At 44.5% G+C, this 24,611-nt stretch overlaps 1 protein-coding gene across 1 annotated transcript in view; it reads right to left on the bottom strand.

Annotated features, from left to right (window-relative positions):
* The window catches only part of HPCAL1 (hippocalcin like 1), a 263,671-nt gene that overhangs the window by 160,419 nt on the left and 78,641 nt on the right, over nucleotides 1-24,611 (bottom strand). Inside the window, exon 2 of the mRNA XM_075341108.1 lies at nucleotides 6,727-6,786. The gene's annotated coding sequence lies outside the window, so the exon portion shown is untranslated. The remainder of the gene's footprint in view (nucleotides 1-6,726; nucleotides 6,787-24,611) is intronic.

The following is a 24,611-nucleotide window of genomic DNA, read 5'->3' as shown; positions in this document are numbered from 1 at the left end:
ATGGGCTGGTGAAGAATGTGGACTAACATCCTCTGCATCACCCCTACTTCTTCATAAATTGTAAGCTTCCGCTTCTATATTCTGAGTTGTCAATTAAAAGAAGTTGTCCACTACTAGGGCAACCCCTTCTGATTCCACTTGTTTACCTTAGTTAAAATAAAAAACCCTATACTCACGTACCGTTCTGTCGCCTTTCCAGTGATCGCGGTTCAGGGCTCACATAACATTGTGACGTCACGCAACCATGGCGTCTAATCGCTGATGATTTCTCTCACCATGTCTTCAGACCAAATGAGCAATCAACAGGAAGTGAGTGATAGCCACAGTGTCACTTCCTGTTGAGTAACTCATTTGGTCCGAAGGCGGGGTGAGAGCGAAGTCGGCGGTGGTTGGACGTGGGGCTCACGTGATGTCATTATGTCACGTTAGCCCAGAACCACGATTACCGACAATGCTGGAATGGCACCACAACGGGACGTGAGTACAGGGTCTTTTATTGTAACTAGAGTAAACAAATTAAATCAGAAGGGCTTGTCCTAGTAGTAGATAACACCTTCAAATTGTTGCTCTGGAATATCAGATTTTATTTGTACGTGTTGCCTCTGTTGTACAGTGGTCAAGTGTCTTGGATTTCATATTAGGAGAACATGTAGTCTTTTCTCAGAAGAGGATTTATTTTGTCTGTCTTTGCACCTGCAGCCATAGCCAGGATATATCGGTCATCATCCTATGGAGGTGACTTTACCATCCCTTTCACTGGAACTTATATATGTCCATTTCCTTCACATTGGAATTTAAAGTCTGTCATAAAAAAAACAATCCGTCGTGAAAAGTTGACAGGTGGAAGGGTATTCTAGCAAATAGGTGAGTCAGGGGAAAGTCCTAAACATGGAACTGTAAGGAAGTAATTAGTAATGGGGGGGATGTAAATTCATGTGTAGTGTGGTATCAGGAGATCTGTAAGAACATGCAGGTAAGGGGGAAAGATGGAAAAAACTTCAAGTATGTAGATACAACCCGTATTTTTCTAGAATAGTTTCTGCTTTTCAAATATTTGCATGGACTGATGAAGCCAGACGAAGGCAATTTAAAAAAATATTCGTAATTTCAGGATTCCCTGCTGCTAAGCCATTCTCGTAAAGTCTTAGACAATCCTTTGAAAAGGGGTTATGCGCCAAAGTCCATTTATGATACTACCGCATACACCTGCATAAGTGCATACATGATGGACAGGTATCATGCACATGTCACGTTCATTAGCATTGGCCGCATCTACTATACTTCCCCACCATACCCACTTTTTCAGCAGGTGGTGGGATCATAACATCACTGGCACCGTTCCCTTCAAGTGCAGAAGGTTGACGAATACTCTCCTTAATCTTTATAAAAAAACCCTATTAAACATCTTTTTTTATTTTGAACACACTGAAATAACTGAAATAAAGCCAAGCCAAAATGGTAGGAGTGTGTATAAGGTAGCACCACTGTAGAATATGGTGGACACTTTCTAAACTAAATGGATTTATATTTGTAAAATCAGTGAAAAGGGTGCTTTACACGCTGCGACATCGCTAGCGATCTCGTTATCTGATTGCAGTCTGGACTTCAGGGGTTCATTCCCACCTACGTCCCGTCAGAAGGCAACAGCCCAACCCGTCCGGATAAGTGCCACCGCCAAGGGCCAGAGATCCAAGGGTCAGCGCCTGCGGGCAAACGGGCTCTCCAGACACGTACACGCCGGGGAGCGGACTACCCGTGGGAAGCCATAGGAGTCAAATACACTTACACAGGTGCAGGAAAACGACAGCCACCATCAACCCGTCCAGGGAGAGTGAGAACACCGCAGCCGGCTCTGGGCCCCGTGCATCCAGCCATTTGGTTTACCAGAGGCTCTGTCCTTCTGTGTCTGAGTGAGTACAACAGTGCCATCCGGCACCGCGCTGCACCGCAACGTTGCACCCGCGCCCACGCTGCCTCCCCGCCTCGGCACCTGCACCTATACCTCCTCCCTACTCCCCAACCGGGGCCCCGGGACCAACAGTCCCTACCCACGGAGGGATCAACACCTTAGCTGCTCTCCGCCATCGCTCCCGGGATCCCCCATCACCAGCAGCGGTGGTGCCCACCATCACCACAACCTGTGGGTGGTGTCACGACCGACATCCCAAATACCCACCACAAACCTCCCTTTTCACTCGTGGGCGAGGAGGCGCTGCTCGAGCCCCGGGTCCGGCCCCGTGCTCGAGCCAGCGAGGAGCAGAAGCACCAGACCCGAGCGCCAGCGATCCCAGACGAGCGGCGTTCCCACCCCTCCGCCCGCGACACATGCTTGGTGGTTACACGCACACTTAGAGAGATTAGTCAAACTGATGAACACACACACTTTAAGTTGAGTTTTTACCGCAGCCTGAATGATCATGGGTCCAATTATGTCCCCGGTCTATTATACTTTTAACCAACACGCACAGAAAATATAGGTAGACAGTCTCCATAGGACATTGTGCCACCAGTTGTCATTATACATTCTCACTGACCGGGCTGAAATGTTTCTCAGCTCACAGAAATACATCCTCTGGCTTTCAAACTCTACAGTCCCTTTTTAGAGTCATGAATTCTCTCACACTTCTCAGAGACGCTTTAAGGCCTATGTCCTGTGACCATCTCTGGATCCATGGCTCCTTCTTCTAGCTTACACTGCCTTCCACAGTTACTCTGAACCTCATTTGATCACAGTTTCTCATGAAGAGGTGATCCACAGTCCATTGTCTGACCTTTGCGGTTCCTAACACTCTCAGGCCTTTCCTCTTCTGAGTCTCGGTACAATGCCTTCGATCAGCAGTTATTGCCTAAGAGCTGTACTTCTTTCTGACTTGGGAGTAGGAATGTATTCTATCCTTCTACTAATGTCTATCAATCTTATATATATTGTTCAGCCACATACCTAGGCCTATCATGCCTTCTTGGGATGGTACAGGAGAATAAGGCATTGACGTAGTAGTGCTTACATGACAGCATATGGGATGGAAAGCTGCCAATAATAACTCATTTCATGAAGACCCTACCTACCAACTATCCTGAAATACACTCTTCCGGGTGTATATAGAAGTTTCCTAAAACTTCTCAGAAAACATTGCTTACAAAAGGGTGCTTAGCTGCTTGGATGCTCCTTCATCATGTGACAAAAATAGGAACAAAGTATCAGCTCACTATATGATATTTCAGGATGTCTCAATCAGGTGCGATGCAAGGAGAAAAACAGGCCGTGTCTTGGGCAAGTGGTCCAAAGTTTTATAAAGCCAGCATCCTCAAAAAATCTTCAATAAAATTGTTACTTTATTATTCCATACAAAGGTTTAAAAACATAGACACAGGCCGGTCTACGCGTTTCGAGCAGACTTGCTCTTATTCATGGGAAACGGTCATGGAGGAATTGTAAACAAAAAGGCATGGCTTGTAAACAGGGGGCATGGTTATGGGAAATTTTTCATGATGCTCTTTTCACATCACATTTAGGGACCTCTATAAAAGGGAAACTTTAATAGCAAATAAGACATTACAAAGAACATGAAAATTGTCTCTCCAAGAAGGAGAAAAACTGAAGCGCCATCTATTGGAAGTAGCAATACTAAAAGTTAAAAGTGGCCTCTGCCTTTTCATATGACTAAGGGGCACTTTGCACACAACGACATCGCAAGCCGATGCTTGCGATGCCGAGCACGATTGTCCCCGCCCTCGTCACAGCAGCGATATCTTGTGATAGCAGCCGTACCGAACATTATCGCTACGGCAGCTTCACATGCACTCACCTGCCTTGCGACGTCGCTCTGGCCGGCGACCCGCCTCGTTATTAAGGGGGCGGGTCGTGCAGCGTCATAGCGACGTCACACGGCAGGCAGCCAATAGAAGCGGAGGGGCGGAGATGAGCGGGACGTAAACATCCCGCCCACCTCTGTCCTTCCGCATAGCCGGCGTGAGCTGCAGGACGCAGGTAGGAGATGTTCCTCGCTCCTGCGGCTTCACACACAGCAATGTGTGCTGCCGCAGGAACGAGGAACAACATCGTACCTATCGCAGTCGCATAATTATGGAATACCCAGACACTACACCGATGATACTATTACGACGATTTTGCGCTCGTTAATCGTATCATCTAGGATTTACACACCACGATGTCGAGTGCGACGCCGAAAGTGGGTCACTTTTGACATGACCCCTCCGACATCGCACCTGCGATGTCGTAGTGTGCAAAGTGCCCCTTAGGATTTATACCAGATCAGAACCCCAATTTGCACACACAGTGTTTCGGGGTGATTGCCCCTCGTTAGTGCAAAGTATGGGATCTGATCTGGCTTATGAGAAACTATAGTGGGGACCACAGGGAAGAACTATTCTCCTTGCGTAGACCTGACAAACCAGTCTGGCTGCCAGTGAGGGGTCTTCTAGCTACAAAGTCCCCTTGGGAAATATTCAAATTGTCTCTCCAGAAAGGAGACAAACTCTAGCGCCACCTATTGGAAGTAGCGATCCTAAAAGTCAAAAGTGGCCTTTTAACAAGCCTTTTCATATGACTTAGGCCCGTTTCACACGTCAGTGAAAAACACTGACGTTTTTCACCGGCGTGTAAAACACGCACATGTCCCTCCGTGTGCCGTGAATCACGGCACACGTGGGTTGTCTAAGTGCAATCCGGGCTCCATTCTCCGTGGCCCGTGATTGCACTTAGAGATTAACTCACCTGTGCCCGCTCCTGCCCTCCATGGTGCTGATCGCTCCCGTGGTGCAGCATCCGGCTGCCGCTGACCCCTGCAGCAGCTGCTTCCAGGTCGCCTGGTCGTGCATCATGAATATGCGCGACAGTAATGAGCCGGCTCAGACAGAGGACATCGCTGGAGCCGGGTGAGTAAAAATGATATTTATTTTAAAAGCACGTTTTTTCTGGCACGTGTCTCACGGATCACACCGTGGGACATCAGTGATGCCAGAAAAAAATGGACATGTCTCCGTGCGGCAATCACGGACACGCGTGAACGCTGCACGGAGACATGGTCAGTGAAAAATCACTGACGTGTGAGCAGACCCATTCATTATAATGGGTCTGCGTATGTCAGTGATTCTGGTACGTTTAAAAAAAAGCACAAACGTACCAGAATCACTGACGTGTGAAAGGGGCCTAAGGATTTATACCAGATCAGAAAGAACATGGAGGCATTCATTACTGCTGGAGGAAAGGTGATTCTGGCAGATAAATAGGAAAGGGTTCTTTACAGTTAGAGCAGGAATGCCAACCACAAGAAGTTATAATAGCAGATACTATAACAGCATTCATGAAAGAGCCGGATGCTTTGTCACAACAAATGGCATTGTGGGTTCTAAATAATCTATGTGTGAAAAAAAGCATAGTGATGCTACCTTCACTTAAGTAGAAGATTGTGACTATGTTTGTTGAGGAAAGCCATTAGTTCAAATACTTAATTAACCTCTGGACATAGAGCACTGTGAGAAGTGTGTTCAGTGAAATCGATTCTCTATACATAAGCCAGTCAGTCTCACTTTGGCAGATCTGTGGTTGCAGTGAAATCATGGACATATTGTTCCATTTGTACACAGCCACAAACCTGGCACTGATTGTCCACAAATTCACTGCAACCACAGATCTGCCGCAGATTTATCTCTGTGTGTGACAGAGACTTTAGAGGGTATTTAAGCGTCTAATGACTTATGGATTGAAGCACATCATGTAGAGTAAACACAAAGATGGGCTCTGTTATACATTATAATTTATAGAAATCGATTATACTGTGCACATGGTAAATTGTCTTGTCAACTTACTAAAAGAGAGAGAAAAATCTTGGAATTCAAGCTAAGAATGTTACAGTTTTTGACAAAGGACTCAGTCCAAGGCCCCCTTCACACGACCGTGCAAAAAGAAAAAAAACGTTTTGTGGTGTAGGTACATATCCATGTATGTATGTATGTCCATGTGCTATACGTGTGACATTCGGATAGCGCACGGACAGCATGAACTTGTATACTTACCTATATCCAGCGCTGCTGTCACACTTGATTCTGGGTTTGCGGTGAGTGCAGTGAATATTCATGAGCATAATGGGCAGGCAAGTGTGACAGCAGCACTGGAGACAGGTAAGTATAAAAATACATTTATTGTTCAGTGACATGTGTTTTCTCTGGTACGTGTCACATGGATCACATAAGTGTACGGTCCGTGTGACATCCGTGCTGCCTTCAGAAAGTTGACATGTCGCCATGTGGAGCACACAGTCATGCGTTTGCTCCACATGGACACACAACACGTGTAAAGACACCACGTGTGCGCAAGCCCATTGATTTCTATATGTCTACGTGTGTCCATGTCTCCGGTACATGTGAAAACGGACGTCACACATACCGGAAAACACAAATGTGTGAAGGAGGCCTAACACACTCAAAACATGGACACTTCCAACCTCCAAGATCACCAAACTTCTAAGCCATCACGCCCACCACCTTTGCATTTTTAAGCAAAACCTTAATTTTAGAACCTTGGCTGATCTTTAGGAGGCATCACCCCGACCACCCCATACACAAATGTCCTGCTGTAACATCTCTTCAATGTGTGCTCTTCTCTCAGTAATTCATTTGTAAACCAGCCTGATGAAGGAACTTACAAATATAGTATTTCTGGTATCTATCCACATTTGTCATTTTTCTGCATATACATCAACTTACCAAACAGAAGACTTCTGCATCAAATCCCAGATTGGAGCAATGGGTGACGTGTCGCAGACCCTGCATAACAGAAGAAACAAAGCAAAGGATTTTACCACAAAGTAGTGAACATTCACTGTATTGCCACATTTTGTGTACATGAAGAGCTTAGAGGTGAAAGTGCAACAAACAATAAACAACACAAAGGACAAAGTGCAAGCTCCATGGATCCCATTATCACACAGATATTAAACTATAAGTGCGGATTATAGATAGCGAGATGTATAGAAAACATGAATCAAAGATTGGAATCACTGGCTCTCATTCAGACATCAGTTTTGAAGGTATTGTTCTATCAATATAACCCCACCGATCCAATATTGATGATATGACCCATCTGTAGAGAATAGATCATCAATGTAAGAGTACTAGACAACCCGTTTATTAAAAATTCAATGCAAAACAACTTTTATTGAATGATTTACGCTACAGTAGATGGACAACCCCTTAAATTTTCTAACACACAACAATCTTGTAAAGATTAAAATAAGCTGATAACAACCTTATAAACTCTTATGAGGAGCATGGTGGCTTAGTGGTTAACCCCATATGGTGACTCAATGGTTAGTACTTTACGGTGGGTAGCTCAGTGGTTAGCCCATAGGGTGGCTCAGTGGTTAAACCCATACGTGGCTCAGTTGTTAGCTGCATACGGTGGGTCAGTGGTTAACCGCATACGGTGGCTCAGTGGTTAACCGCATATGGTGGCTCAGTGGATAGCATACTACGGTGGCTCAGTGGATAACACCGTACAATAGCTCAGTGGATAGCACCATACAATGACTTAGTGGTTAGCCCCATACGGTGGGCTCAATGGTTAGCCCCGTATGGTGGCTCAGTGGTTAGCCCCGTAAGGTGGCTCAGTGGTTAACCCTGTACGGTGGCTCAGTGGTTAGCCCCATACCGTGGCTCATTTGTTAGCCTCATACAATGACTCAGTGGATAGCCCTGTACGGTGGCTCAGTGGTTAGCACCATACAGTGGCTCAATGGTTAGCCCCGTATGGTGGCTCAGTGGTTTGCACTGCACTGTGTTTCAGTGGTTAGCCTCATACTGTGGCTCAGTGGTTAGTACCATATGGTGGCTCAATGGTTAGCCCCATATGGTGGCTTAGTGGTTAACACTGTATGGCTCATTGGTTAGCACTATACAGTGGTTCAGTGGTTAGCATTGCAGTCTTGCAGGGCTGGAGTCCTGGGTCCAAAACCCACTAAGGACAACATTGATAAAAAGTTTGTATGTTTTCCCTGTGTTTTTGTGGGTTTCCTCTGGTCTCTGGTTTCCCCACACACTCCAAAGACATAGGGATAGGTAATTTAGATTGTGAGCCCCAATGGGGATAGAGTAGATCATGTTTGTAAACCGCTGTGGAAATAATAGCTATATAACTGAGTAAAATAAAGAATTAACACAATCCAATATATTAGACCAAATATGAACTTGTGGGGGAGGACGAGTATTTTTTCATGTGAAACTTTTCTAAATACCAGTTTCTTTTTAAAGAATGAAAATCCATTGCAGGAAGAAAACAAAGAAAAAAAAGAACAATTATAGTAAATCATTTTGTGTGTAGATGGAACTTTCCAATCTTCTAGAAGCGGCTGTAATACGTCATGGATGTCCCTTGTTTATTTACACTAGCTGTAATTAGATAAAAGAGTATCCTGCAGTGCACAGAAGCGGAGGGTGTCACGCTGCGGCGGCGAGACACACAATAATAGATCAAGAATTTTAGTATTGCCAGAAGAAGAATATTACAATTTATGAATGAACTATAAAAAGCTACAGGAGGCTGAGAATTTTGTAATTAACAATGAAATAAAAGATAACCACTGGAAAGTACAAAGATTAAAAGGAATGTATTATCAGAAAAAAGGTATTGTTATACAGCAGAATTTTATGTAAGTTTTTTTTTTTAATCTTCTTCAGTTTCCATTTTTTTGTTTTTCCTCCCGTTCTTCCAAGAGCCATAACTTTTTTTTATGAGAGTTGACATTTACTGTGCGCTATCTACTGTATCTGGAGATGTTGTCTTTGTAAGTCTTTGTAATCCTGCCTGTGAGGATAATTAGATGGCTGAAAATCGTCTGTAATGAATAGCGAATGTGAGTCTAGTATTAGCTCCAAAAAGACAGTATAGACAATCTTGCTGCCAATGTGTGTGACACGCACTATAGTGCACACATGGAAAATAACATAAAATAAGGTCTAACTCAAAACTACTACACCTGACCCACCCGATTCTCGAACAGAATAGAGGTTCCAGCTGCACAGTACTTGGACAACCCGGCGCAACCTCAGCCGAGGTGTGGGGGATGGGCACAGGGGCTTTCCTCCGCTGGGCCTTCGGCACGGAGTGGCCTGTCGGCTCCGGCTCGGGGAATCTTTCGGGGGATGCCTCCGGCTCAGGCTTCTGGGCTTTCCACGGTAGCACCTCCGGTCGGCTATGGGCTCCGGCTACAGGTCGGTCCGCCTGGGCGGACATGCGGGGTATCGCTACCGGTTGCGGGGGTAGCGGGCCTAGTGGCGAGGTCACGGCAGCCGGGAGGGGTGGCGAGGGAGGCAGCAGGGCGAGAGGGTTCAGACCGGGTCCCGCAGCTGCGATGACCGACCCACTAGGGGTATCGGGGCGTGGGTCACTCACCCTCCCTTCCGCAACTTCCTCCTCGCGTCTCCGCACGGTCGCTATGACCTCCGTCATGTCGGTCTCCCACTCCTCCAAGAGGAGCTGCATTTTGACCTGCAGCCTTTGTGGGAGCTGCGCGGTCCGGATCTCCACCCACGTCGCGGTTCCAGGTGCGGGGGTTACGGTGCTACGGGACGGCATGTACATCTTGCTGGCGGCCTCTCCCAGGAACAAGATGGCCGCAGGGTCCTGGCGTCCCTGCTTTTATAGCCGCACTCACATGCGACCAGCCGCCATTTCGTCCCCCTTAACCTCTTTCCAGCTCCTCCTCTACAGGGGCGGGGTTTTGGCCTTCGCGCCTCCACTACTCGAGGAGACGCTCGAGTGGGAATTCTTCGTGCCCAAGATGGCGGCATCTCAAATTTTCCGGCCGGACACCTCCGGCGGTAACAAGGCGCACCTCTACCAGACGGCAGAGCGGTAGGATCCTGTTCGTGACGCCAAGTTGTCGCGGGCGGGGAAGGGGACGCTGCGCTCTCCCACTGCTCGGTTCCGGCCGCTGCTGCTGGTGCTGCTGCTCGGTGGTGGCTCGAGCGGTGGGCCGGATCCCGGGGACTCGAGCGGCGTTCCTTGCCCGTGAGTGAAAAGGGGATTTTGATGGTTTTGGTTATTGTCCGTGACGCCACCCACAGTTGTGGTGATATTGGTGACACCACCGCTGCTCTAGACGGGGATCCCGGGAGCGGTGACAGGGAGCAGCTTGGTTGTTATTTCTCCCCTCCGTGGGTAGGGGGTTGGTTATCAAGGGGCCCGGTGATGGGGTAGGGATGGATGGCAGGCAGGTTACGGGGCCTGGCGAGGTGCAGGGTCGCGGGGGCAGCGCTGTGCCACACGGCACGGTGGTACTCACTCAGCCAATGATGAGGACACAGTTCTCGGTAAAACACACGGCTGGATGGACGGGTCCCACAGACGGCTGCGGTGTTGTTTCTCCCAGCAGGTTGATGGTGACTGCCTTTCCCTGCACCTGTGTACGGTAGATGGTTCCAATGGGTTCCCACCGGTAACCCGCTCCCCAGCTTGGATATGGGCTGGAGGAGCCCCTTTTGCCCGCAGGCGCTGGCCCTGAGAAACGGTTGCCTTGGCGGTGGCGGTGTCTCCCTCACTTGGTTGGACTGTTGCCTTCTGTCGGGACTTGGCTGTTGGGAAACCCAGGAGGTTCCCTTCACTAACGAATTTGGCAAATTCACGGTGACTCCTAGCCTTGCCGGGGTCCGTAAGCCCCTGCCAGATGCTGCTGGCTTCTCTTTGCGTACCGGTCCAGTACCGCCGGGCCACCGCCCGTCCACGGTCCTTACGGTAGACTCCAATCAGCCACTCCTGCAGACGGTCACCACCGTCTGCCAACCTTGCTGTACCGCCCGGGCCCCATACCCGGACGCTGTCAGTTAGTTGCTCCACTACCACTTCTCCTACTTTCACCTCCAAAAACTGAACTGTCTGTTTTCCCGCCTCCAGGACTGTGAACTCCTCGGTGGGCGGGACCAACCGCCTGGCCCACCCCCTGGTGTGGACATCAGCCCCTGGAGGAAGGCAACAAGGGTTTCGTGTTTGACCTCGGTGTGCCTGCTGGGAGTGTGGGGTGTGTTGATGTTGTTTTCTGTGGCCCCTGGCTTGTCCAGGGCGCCACACAAGCATATGACTTGGACAAGCGCAACGTGAGAAAATCTTGCATTGTACTTGGGCCAATGTTAGTCAATGATGGAGAGCAGATGGTCAGCTTTTTTCTCATCCAGATTCTGGATGAGTGAAAAGTCACAGCATACTGCGATTGTCAGTGAGAGCCGTGTCACTTGCACCCATACAAGTCTATGGGTGTGAGAAAAACATCGGAATGCACTCATATGACATCCAAGTGCAGTGCAAAATATGCACAGGCTGACAATGGAGGAGATGGGGAGATTAATCCCGCCCTTTTCTCTGCAGCTGTGATCACAGGATCGGATCCCAGTTGCACTCAGTTGACACTCAGCTCACACTCGCAACACAACGGAAGCCGAGGGTCAGTATCATATTGCATCTGATGCTCTCACATCAGATGCCATACTGTGACGCCCCTGGACTAGTCAGGTCATCACAGGGTACTGCACGCTCTTTATCCTTAGTGCAGGACTCAACCCCCAATGGTTCTGGGTTCCAAACCTATAGTACTGCCTCCATCAGCATCCAAAATTCCAATCACACCTTACACCATACCCTGTCAGACACACCAGTGGCCTACTGAGCTGGAATAGGGCCGTCCACCTAGGGGTCAGGCGGACTGGTGGGAGGGGAGAAGTGAGTCGGTTCCAGGGGAGCAAAGTGAGAGGAAGGGAAGTAGTAGCTCTCAAAGGGAGAGGAAACTGGGGGTTGGAGCTGCCAGGGAAGCTGAGTAGAAGGTTGGGTTGCAGACGGTGGTCTGGACCCGGAGGAGTCGGAGACCAGGTCGCGGGATATTGGGACTGTGTGCTTAGACCTAGTCTTGGAGGACGATCAGCAGCTCGAGTTCAATAGCCGGTCCGGGACCGAAAGCACGGCGTGGTACTGGACCCTAGGTCGGGGAGTAGCTTCAGGTAACCCGGCAATTAACCTGTGGCGGATACTGACTTTCTGGGGTGTCCCCACGAAACTCAGAGATCAGGGGCACTAGAACAACAAGGAGGATAGGGCTTTCCAACCCAAGCAGCGCCCTGAAATGCCAAGCGTGAGCCCTTGAGAGCAAAGCTCCTCTACCAATAGATAGCTTTATGCCTACGGACCAACTGAACACTTCTAAAATTGTGCACGGAGGCAGGCTTCAGACCATCAAGTGGTACTGTAGGGGACGGATACCTGGACGGGCTCCCCTCAAGAGGGCAGCGGCACCCTTGAGACTTGGTTTACCTTGTTGTCAGAGTCTGTTTTCATCACCAACGCTGTCTGAGTGAGTACATGGTCATCCCCTGCTACTACCTAGCCCTGCACTCTCCTGCACCCCACTATCCAGAGTCCCGGGGCCTCCCCTACCGATGGAGGGAACGTCATCTGGCTGCCCCACTCCATCTTCCCCGGGTACTCCCATCGGCAGCGGCGGTACTCCCCTTACTGCACACCACGGGTGGCGTCACAAACTATTATCCCCTGTATATAGCCCCCTTTTTATTTGACAGTGGCCGCAAGCCCCCGGGTCCAGAGACCCTCGAGCCACAGTAGCAGAAACCCCCAGATCTGAGTGGTTCGACCACTGCAGGGGCGGCACAATACCATTGTGTGAATCCAACCTAACAGTAACATAAAATGTGACTGTTTAACACTAGAACTACTGGACTCGTGACACCTATATAGAAATACATGGTGCAAAGTAGTCAACATGACTACCTCAGTAGTTCTAGTGTTAATAACACAGATATGTGAGGTACTTGGCACCTCAGGCCTCAGTGATAATGAACTGACAGGCCATACATTATATAATAGCGGCCTTCACTGGACTGTGTGACTAGAGCACTTTAGAAGATGCTAAGTGCTGATCCCTGCTGGAGAGATTTGCCAGGAAAAAAAATGCAAGATGGCACTTAATCTTCCAGGTTAACAGTGGGCATTAAACTCTTTTATAGCCCAAAGTACAAAAATGAAAAAGATAGGAGCAAATCTAGAACAAATCCACAAATCAGTCGATAGCCAGAGAACTTGACTTGTTAAACATGAAAGTTTCGTAGGTGATGCTATAATTGAGATTTATTCTAATGAACGCGACATGACATGGCGGTCGCTTTTCTCACACAGTCAGGCTGGATCTCCGCATCAATTATTAACTCCACTTCAAACACGGCAAACAATCCGGCTACTTAATTACACTCAGTCCTTCACATTATTTATACAAGGAGGAAAAAAAAAAGGTGAATGCTTTTGTCATTAATCTGACTGAGGGAAAAGAATAGGAGGCTATTTATATTATAGATGTGGGGGGCACGGCTAATCTGCTCCATCCCAAGGGCTTCAAGGCTGAAACATTTGGCGTTTTTATTCCATTGACATTGGTGATAAAGGGATTACAAATAAATCCTAGAATAGATGCAATGAGGACCAACTTTTAAAAATGAAAAGTAGGGGGCCCCCCATCCTCGTATGATTGGAGCGTTGGGATGAAAATCGGAAGAAGAACCAGCAGCAATCTGAGATATGAAGATGACACAACCCCGCTGGCAGAAAATGAGAAGGAACTGAAGAAACTAATCCTGAAGATGAAAAAAGAAAGCAAGAAGATGGGGATCCGAACATCAAGAAGACCAAAACCATGACCACCACCAACGACGAAGTCCACATAAAGATTAACATTGAAGAAAATGAACTCGTTGATATTTGTTTTCCTTGGTTTCCTTTGATCACAGTGGCAGTTCATCAGAAGAGAGCAAGCATTGATTAGCACTGGGTCAACATCCATGATGAGCGTGGATCAAATATGGAAGGGCAACAACATCTCCAGTCTCCATCAAAGACTGATCACTGCAGTTGTCTTCCCAATTGAGATGTTGATCCTCACGAAGCAGACAGCAGAAAAATGTGTATCTTTGAGCTGTAATTCTGGAGAGTACTTTTACGAAAATCCCATTGACAGCTAGGATCACCAACAAAACTGTTCTTGGTCATATAAACCCAGAGATATCCCTGGAAAACAAAGTCACTAGATGAAAACCGTCCTTTTTTAAACATGTGATAAGAACCAATTTACTAGATACTCGGAATGGTCAGTGGTAAAAGTAAACATGGGAGTCTTAAGACTCTTTGGCTGTATACCATCAAGAAGGACATGCAAATTAAACTCGAGCTATTGAAAGAATCCATGGAAAACAGAGACGTATGACAAAATACATCCTTTAGATTATATAAGGGCTGAATGGATTGAATCTGAATTTAACTTGGCATTAGTCCTCAGATGCCACCATAACTGTACTTACTTGAAGCTTCATCCTAGTTTGCAATCTGGGCAGAAAATATAAAAACTGAATTCTGTATCAGGATCTAATGGCATCCCTTAGGCTCACCAGAACAAATACATTTTAAGTGCTTACCCTATAATCTATGCAAAATGTGTTGTGTTGAAACAAGATTGTCCCGTTCTGGAACTTGGGCTTGGCGGATAATCCACTGGCACTCTGGTGGGCCGTTCTGGCCATGTACAATGTTAAAAAAAATGTCAGCTAATCCCAAATTATTAAAGAATAATCGCTGCTACAGCATGCAATGAGTAAGTTTCCAGTTCATAGACTAATGTGCAGGGCTTCTACCAAAACCAAAGTTTAACTATTATCACAAATCTGATACTTAAGTCTCATTCAGACATCTAATTTTTTATTAGTGTGTTGGAACCGGTTTTCATCCTTTTGGTCTTTGTGTCCATTTTTATTATCCCATCTATTTTTTCATATAAAAAAATAAAGTAAAAAATCAAATTTCTTAAAATCTTTTCTTCTTTTTTTTTCCATGGACTCATTGATTTGAATAGGGAAGTTTGATCCTTGACTTGGCTCAAAAATTGACATCTCTATTTTTCTTCCTTTGCAGATACTTAGGCCTCAATTCACTAAAGCACCACTTCAGTATTTTTTTATTTCACCGCTGTAGTGGTGCTTAAAGGGGTTGTCCAGTACTTTTACATTGATGGCCTATCCATAGGATAGGTCATCAATGTTTGATCGGCCGGAGTCTGATACCCCGCACCCCCGCCGATCAGCTGTTCTCTTTCCCGGCGGCGGCAGCCGGAAATGCTCAGTTCTGGCGCTGCTCTATCTTCTGATAGCAGCCAGGGCCGGGTACTGCACGTCCGCTTCCTATTCTAATCAATAGGAGGCGGATGTGCAGTACCCGGCATTGGCCGCTATCAGAAGACGGAGCAACGCCAGAACTGAGAATTTCCGGCCGCCTGCTGCCACCGCTGGGATCAAGAGCAGCTGATCGCCGGGCGTATGGAGTGTCGGACCCCGTCCAATCAGACATTGATGGCCTATCCTAAGGGCAGACCCTGAGGTGTAGTCAAATAAAGTATCCTAATTATAATGGTTAGGGAGGTGGAAAGGATGGAGTGGAAGATTCTATGATCTTCTATTTTGTTTACCCAGATTACTAAATTTTCAGAAATATTAAATTCTCTAGAAGTAACATAAGAAATGACTGGAATATTCTCATGATGCATCCTGTCCTACTAATCATACACGTAATGTTAAACCTGCTGGACAGGTAGACCAGAAATTCCAGAATAGCTAAAATAATCTGAAATTGCTCCAAAGAAACAAACAACCAGGAAAAAAAAAACCCAAAACAAAACAAACCAAAACCAGAGCCACATCAAAGAGTAGACTCAGTGCCAGGAACCGCAAGCTTATAAATAACCCTAGAAAAACCACTGGAAATAACTAGAATGCAAAAACAAGGATAGACAACGATTAGCACTAATTCTCTAATCATTTTTTAAGTGCTCGTTCCTAAAAGGGGTGTGCAGTGCCTCTGTCTTCTACCAAATCTGGCATCAGGTGTGGAGAGATGCTGGCCCGAACAGGTGATAAATGGATGATAGATGAAGTATGTTCTCTGAGACTCCCACTGATTTCACAAGAAGTGTCAATGTGAGTGGAGATCATGCATGTGTAGTAGCACTCCCATGGAATTAAATTGAGTGGGGTCCACACATGCTCACTACTGCTCCATTCACATAGAACAGCCATTCTCAGCAGTGGGGGTAATTGTGGACGAATCCACAGATCATGCTGGTGAAAAAGTTGTTATCCCACAAATATTTAAAGGGTTTTTCCAATGAACAAAGTACACTTTAATCAATAGATTTTGGAATAAAAATAAGTTCTACAATTGGATGTGTTAAAATGTTCCTGTGCTGAGATAATATTATATATGTGTCCTTGCTATGTACTGTGTAATGGCCGTGTCTGACCATACAGGGACATAGTCCTGGGCAGGTGAGCAAACAGAAAAAAAAAAAGAGTATACAAACAGGACAGCATGGGAATCACAATTCTTGCTTTCTGTGAGATAAAATATTTCCCTGCCTGTTTAAAAACAATATTTTACCTCAGAAAAAAATGTTTTACCTCACAATAAGAATCAATTGTGATTCAATGCTGACCTGTCTCTATACTCTCTTGCATCCTTCCCTGTCCAGGAGCTGTGGTCCGATGATCAGACCATGTCCCTGTACGGTCAGACACGACCATTACACAGTACACAGCAAGGGCACATATATAAGATTATCTCAGCACAGGAACATTATTTTTTAAAACACATCCAATTGAGTGACTTAGTTGAATTCCAAGATCTATTATTTTTACTAGTACTTTGTTCACCTTTAGGTCTTTCATATAGAGAATGAAGCACTCACAGAGCAGTGTTCGGATTGAGTGATAAGTAATGATAAGCGAGCATCCTCGCCACTGCTTGATACTTGATCAAGAATCGGGGTGCTCGGTAGTCTGGTATGCTCGGTACTCGGCCAAGTATCACAGATGCTTGGATGTGTCAATCGTGAAAGATCAGACACAAAGAACTGGCTCCCTTCAATGCATGATGGGATCCAGCACTCTAAGGTTATGTGTCCATACACCGCTCTGTAGTAGGGCTATGCATATGTACACCGCTCTATAATGAACATAAGGACCCATAACTTACTATTGAGCCCATACACTCCTCTGTGCTTTGATGGATCCATTAGGGTCTCAAACTTGGAACCTAACAGATTAGAAACACTATGCAGCACCTATAATATATAAGAAATTTATCAAAATTATAGTTACACTTTAAATCAGGGTTGCACAACCTGTATGCCGGGAGTTATAGGTGGCCCACTATGCCATCCTGCGCGGCCCCAACAATCCAGTAACAGAAATGGTTTGAGTGTGTGACTATATGCATGTAGCTTCCATAACTAAGAAGAGAAAGGTATCTTTGTGTTCTGCATGAATTCTAGGCAAATGAGGACCCCTGACCCCTTTTTGTTACTTTGGAAACGAGCATATGAGCCTTATGCGGGCATCACACGGTACAATCTATCGTGCGATTGCACAAGCGATCGTACCCGCCCCCGTTGTTTGTGCGTCACGGGCAATTAGTTGCCCGTGGCGCACAAAGTTGGTAAACCGCCGTCACACGTACTTACCTGCTGAGTGACCTCGCTATGGGCGGCGAACATCCACTTCCTGAAGGGGGAGGGACGTTCGGCGACACACAGCAGCCGGCCAATAGAAGCGGAGGGGCGGAGTTGAGCAGGACATAAACATCCCGTCCACCTCCTTCCTTCCACATAGCCGGCAGGAGCCGCGGGACGCAGGTAAACTGCAGTTCATCGTCCCCGGGGTGTCACACGGAGCAATGTGTGCTACCCCGGGTACGATGAACAACCGGCGCAAAGTAGAATAAGTGGTTTTTTAAAAATGAGCGACCTGTACACGATTCACGATTCGTAACCAATTCGCGATCGTTTACAGACGCTCATAGGTGTCACACGGGACGACATCGCAAGCGATGCCGGATGTGCGTCACGAAAACCGTGACCCCGACGATGCATCGCATGATAGATCGTCTCGTGTGACGCCCGCATTACAGGTGGCCATCTATGGTCTGATGCTGACAATTGGGGGTTAACAGCCTTTCTTCCCCCTAATTCTTCACAAACAAACGAGAGCATATTAGGTATTCCTATGTCCTAATTTTGCTATTAGTCCAAAATCCTGAAACCAAGGTTTGTGTGTCACAGAAGGTGCGCTTCCTTGCTTGTGACATGGACAAGCTACAATTTATTATTTTAAAGACAAAAGTAAAATCTTCATAACCCAGATATTTAAACACCACAGTCTACCTCACAAAGAGTGTGCGTTGTAAAATATATTATTTTTTCGTTGTTCCAATATTATAATATGCCACCCATATACCGCAGTTAATGACCGCCGATTACCATATGGTTTTCCCTCGTGCAGTAGGTTAAGGTCACTAACTTATTACAAAGAATCGGTTTGCATCAAAGAGCTCAAAAGGGTTCAATAAAATTTTAGAAGACCTCAAAGTCTATTTTCTTTTTAACGTGTCGATTCGCGATTAATTTATTTGTTGGCAATTTTCATGGAAAACTTGGTGAAGCGAGAAATTAAAAATTCAAATATTCTGCCTAACTCTAACAATATCCCTGGGGCTTGTATTGTAAACTGGTCTGTTAGAGAATTCCTGAGCTAATGGACATCCTAATACCTACAAATCTGTTATCTACAGTTAGGTCCAGAAATATTTGGACAGTGACACAATTTTCGCGAGTTGGGCTCTGCATGCCACCACATTGGATTTGAAATGAAACCTCTACAACAGAATCCAAGTGCAGATTGTAACGTTTAATTTGAAGGTTTGAACAACAATATCTGATAGAAATTGTAGGAATTGTACACATTTCTTTACAAACACTCCACATTTTAGGAGGTCAAAAGTAATTGGACAAATAAACCAAACCCAAACAAAATATTTTTATTTTCAATATTTTGTTGCGAATCCTTTGGAGGCAATCACTGCCTTAAGTCTGGAACCCATGGACATCACCAAACGCTGGGTTTCCTCCTTCTTAATGCTTTGCCAGGCCTTTACAGCTGCAGCCTTCAGGTCTTGCTTGTTTGTGGGTCTTTCCGTCTTAAGTCTGGATTTGAGCAAGTGAAATGCATGCTCAATTGGGTTAAGATCTGGTGATTGGTGAAGGGGCTCCCTCCACGTAGTGATCATACTACCATGCCGCTTTAGGCTTTCTCCTGGTGCTCTCACCCTTATCCCAGTGCTCCTAGCACCACTGACGTCATCTTGACAATTCATTTGTCATACTACATATGATCAATAATTGTAGTACACATATGACAGTGTCTCATTGCAATCATCCTGTACCCTTATCTACCGTGTGAGCCCCTTCACATTGTATGCTAACCCCTTTTGGCGTTTCCCTTGTCTACTTTACATGTAGCAACAATCTCCTCTTGCCGGAATAACCCTTTAGCTGACTCCACTAAGTCCTGATGTACCTACATGATCTTTTACCATAACCATTTTCTTCGGTACTCTTGACCCCTGGTGAAGGCTCCTGCGTGAGCCGCAACGTTGGGCGGGCAGTACAGTAATTTGGTGAAAAATAAAGAAATCTTGTTCAAGCATATTATACCTGGACTCACCATTTTTTTCATACTGTGTGCCGGGACTACCCCTCTTGAAGATCTGGTGATTGACTTGGCCATTGCAGAATGTTCCACTTTTTTGCACTGATGAACTCCTGGGTAGCTTTGGCTGTATGCTTGGGGTCATTGTCCATCTGTACTATGAAGCGCCGTCCGATCAACTTTGCGGCATTTGGCTGAATCTGGGCTGAAAGTATATCCCGGTACACTTCAGAATTCATCCGGCTACTCTTGTCTGCTGTTATGTCATCAATAAACACAAGTGACCCAGTGCCATTGAAAGCCATGCATGCCCATGCCATCACGTTGCCTCCACCATGTTTTACAGAGGATGTGGTGTGCCTTGGATCATGTGCCGTTCCCTTTCTTCTCCAAACTTTTTTCTTCCCATCATTCAGGTACAGGTTGATCTTTGTCTCATCTGTCCATAGAATACTTTTCCAGAACTGAGCTGACTTCATGAGGTGTTTTTCAGCAAATTTAACTCTGGCCTGTCTATTTTTGGAATTGATGAATGGTTTGCATCTAGATGTGAACCCTTTGTATTTACTTTCATGGAGTCTTCTCTTTACTGTTGACTTAGAGACAAATACACCTACTTCACTGAGAGTGTTCTGGACTTCAGTTGATGTTGTGAACGGGTTCTTCTTCACCAAAGAAAGTATGCGGCGATCATCCACCACTGTTGTCATCCGTGGACGCCCAGGCCTTTTTGAGTTCCCAAGCTCACCAGTCAATTTCTTTTTCTCAGAATGTACCCGACTGTTGATTTTGCTACTCCAAGCATGTCTGCTATCTCTCTGATGGATTTTTTTTTTTTTCAGCCTCAGGATGTTCTGCTTCACCTCAATTGAGAGTTCCTTAGACCGCATGTTGTCTGGTCACAGCAACAGCTTCCAAATGCAAAACCACACACCTGTAATCAACCCCAGACCTTTTAACTACTTCATTGATTACAGGTTAATGAGGGAGACGCCTTCAGAGTTAATTGCAGCCCTTAGAGTCCCTTGTCCAATTACTTTTGGTCCCTTGAAAAAGAGGAGGCTATGCATTACAGAGCTATGATTCCTAAACCCTTTCTCCGATTTGCATGTGAAAACTCTCATATTGCAGCTGGGAGTGTGCACTTTCAGCCCATATTATATATATAATTGTATTTCTGAACATGTTTTTGTAAACAGCTAAAATAACAAAACTTGTGTCACTGTCCAAATATTTCTGGCCCTGACTGTATATATACTATATGTATATATATATATATATATATATATATATATATATATATATATATATATATATATATATATATATATATATATATATATATAGTACAGACCAAAAGTTTGGACACACCTTCTCATCTTTAGAACAACTATTAAGAGGAGACTTTGTGCAGCAGGCCTTCATGGTAAAATAGCTGCTAGGAAACCACTGCTAAGGACAGGCAACAAGCAGAAGAGACTTGTTTGGGCTAAAGAGCACAAGGAATGGACATTAGACCAGTGGAAATCTGTGCTTTGGTCTGATGAGTCCAAATTTGAGATCTTTGGATCCAACCACTGTGTCTTTGTAGAAAAAGGTGAACGGATGGACTCTACATGACTGGTTCCCACCGTGAAGCATGGAGGAGGAGGTGTGATGGTGTGGGGGTGCTTTGCTGTTGACACTATTGGGGATTTATTCAAAATTGAAGGTATACTAAACCAGCATGGCTACCACAGCATTTTGCAGCCGCATGCTATTCCATCCGGTTTGCGTTTAGTTGGAACATAATTTATTTTTCAACAGGACAATGACCCCAAGCACACCTCCAGGCTGTGTAAGGGCTATTTGACTAAGAAGGAGAGTAATGGGGTGCTACGCCAGATGACCTGGCCTCCACAGTCACCAGACCTGAACCCAATCGAGATGGTTTGGGGTGTGCTGGACCGCACAGTGAAGGCAAAAGGGCCAACAAGTGCTAAGCATTTCTGGGAACTCCTTCAAGACTGTTGAAAAATCATTTCTGGTGACCACCTCTTGAAGCTCATCAAGAGAATGCCAAGAGTGTGCAAAGCAGTAATCAAAGCAAAAGGTGGCTACTTTGAAGAACCTAGAATATAAGACATATTTTCAGTTGTTTCACACTTTTTTAAGTATTTCATTCCACATGTTTTCATTCATAGTTTTGACGTCTTCAATGTGAATCTACAATTTTTAGAGGTATGAAAATAAAGAAAACTCTTTGAATGAGGTGTGTCCAAACTTTTGGTCTGTACTGTATATATATACATATATATATATATATATATATATATATATATATATATATATATATATATATATATATATATATATATATATATACACACAAAGTAGAGCTTTGTAAAAAATTGTAATTTGGTTTAAGAGCAATGCTTTGCAATGAGAGCTAATACTCACAGTGCACACGTCTAGTTCTGCCCTTTCACCACGCTCTGACCCGCTCTGGAGGTAACTTTCTGTGCATATATACTATACACAGTATACCATTATCCAGTTCAGTATATACTATATAGCATTTCTATCAATTTGCATTTGTGGATATAGCATTGCACTGTTGCTTGTACTGTACCTCTCGCGCACCAACAATTCTATTGTAAGCTACAGTGCAGTTTAATTTGTTTTATATGTTTTTACTGTACTGTACAGTATTTTGTATTAGTATACTATAATAATTTTATATGATTATAGTACATTATATTGTATTACTGTAATACGTTTCTATAAATGCAGTAAATATTTTTGGGTTGTGGAATTAATTGTCTGCGTTTCAATTATTGCTTTTAATCCAAGGTTACACTGTGTATATATATATATATATATATATATATATATATATATATATACAATTTTTGTGTGTGTATATGTGTGTGTATATGTACATATATATATATATATATATATATATATATATATATATATATATATATATATATATATATACACACACACATATACACACACAAAAATTGTAAAAGCAATGCAATACTCCTCCATCAAGGTGCTTCCCCTAGTACCAGGGCTTCATAGTAACTGCAACCCTGGCACCATCTATTTGTATATCAACAGGTGTGTTTATCTATTCAAATAGGAAAATCTGGCTAAAAGTACGTCAAAACCTAATGTACAGAATGCAAACGTCCATTAAGCAGTATTAATTTGCTGTATAACGTTACTTAAGTGTAAATTCTCTATGAAGGCTTTTGATGATCTCTGGGAAAGGATTTATGGGCCTAGCAAAATGATAATTCCATTAAAGCCTTGATGAACCTCATTATTTTCTTCCGAAGGAAACACTTCCAGCTGATAAGATCGGATACCGTCATTTGGTTCCACTGGTTGCGTTTTCCCATAACTTTTTGATTGCTTTGTCTTGGGTAAATAATTTGCATCGGAACGTAATACTGAAAATGATTAACAGATGGACTCTCTCCAGTCATCAGAACTTACACATCCTATATACTGCTAAGGGTCTATGAAAACCAAGTTGAAGAAGCTCATCACATAGTTTATGAAGACCAAAGTCAAGTTCTATTTACTGTGTTGTTGAAAAGAGAAATCCAAGTCTGAAGCCAAAAACTAGGAATGTCAGGTTGATTTTTTTTTTTAGATGGTCAGCAAAAACACTTTTACATTTCTGCTTATGATGTGCTAATTAACCAGGCCTAGTCTTGCAGGTCATCTATTCCCACAAAATCGTCCAGTCTAAGGTGCTAGGGTCATGCCCTTCGGCCATCTTCACGGTCACCCTGTGATAGCTTGAGTGCAGGGGATTTTACTCAAGCGCACAACGTCCTGTACTGAAGGTATTATGGCAACAGTGAAGAGAAAGTCAAATCGTACCAAGCTTTGGATCAGCATGGTGGCTCAGTGGTTAATGTTGCAGTCTTGCAGCGCTGGGGTCCTGGGTTCAAATCCCACCATGGACAACATCTTTATGGATTTTGTACGTTCTCACACTCCAAAGACATACTGATAGGAAGTTTATATTGTGAGCCTCAGTGGGGACAGTGATGATGATGTCTGTAAAGCACTGTAGAATTAATGGCGCTATAGAAGTGCAGAAATATTATTATTATTATTATATTACACTTGATTAAAATGAGGAATATGCTTCTGAAGGATACTAGTGGTAGCTTAGGTAGGGCTTACAGGTCCCCTTCTAAGGAGTTATGTAACCAGAGACAAACGTTTAGCCAACTTAACAGGGGTCTGGACATGTTTTACGACATGAATAGCCATCAATGTAACATATAAATAGTCATTTTTCTTACAATACAGCCCCTTTAATTAATATAGCAGCACAAACTTTTGCACTGGGTCCCAACTTCCAATCGGGACACTATCTACATGTAGCTCATATTTTTACAATTTTTGTATGTTTGTGTTTTCGTAATCCAAGTCCACCTAGAAGAATGACCAGGGTCCTTTTAGGTTATGGGTTTATGGTCAATGGATGTATTCCTAGTAATAGAATTGCTTTATTAAATAGGTTATACAAATTATTGTTGTTTTAGCCCCACGATTTCAGCCGGACCAAGTAACCATCTTATGAACATTAATGGTTTCTTAACATTTCAATGCACAGTTCTTCAGTTTTAAGTGGACACGTTGCCAGAGATGTGAACACATGAATGCTCATCCAAGCCAAGTGTACAAGTGACCAGCGAGAATGTCCTCCACACTACGATGTCTACACAATCATTATTAACACAATTGTTTTGTGCCCATAGAAACTAAGTTGATTGGCAGCACATCATCTCTTTACTCAGTACGACGTGCTGCCGAGAACGATGATTTTTTAAGCAAACTTGAAAATCGTCTGACCCGGCAATTGGACGATTTAAACATTGGTCAAGTGATTGTTGGCTTATTCAGTTCAGTAAATAATTGGGAAATAAACTTTCTGAGGAAGACATGTTCTCCATTATCAACTGTCTAAATGGGTCTTAAGATTCTTTTCATATGTTGATCATCGA

This window comes from Anomaloglossus baeobatrachus, chromosome 3 (genome assembly GCF_048569485.1).
Source record: "Anomaloglossus baeobatrachus isolate aAnoBae1 chromosome 3, aAnoBae1.hap1, whole genome shotgun sequence".
NCBI classification, from domain to species: domain Eukaryota; kingdom Metazoa; phylum Chordata; class Amphibia; order Anura; family Aromobatidae; genus Anomaloglossus; species Anomaloglossus baeobatrachus.
This window is presented reverse-complemented; position numbering and strand designations above follow the sequence as displayed.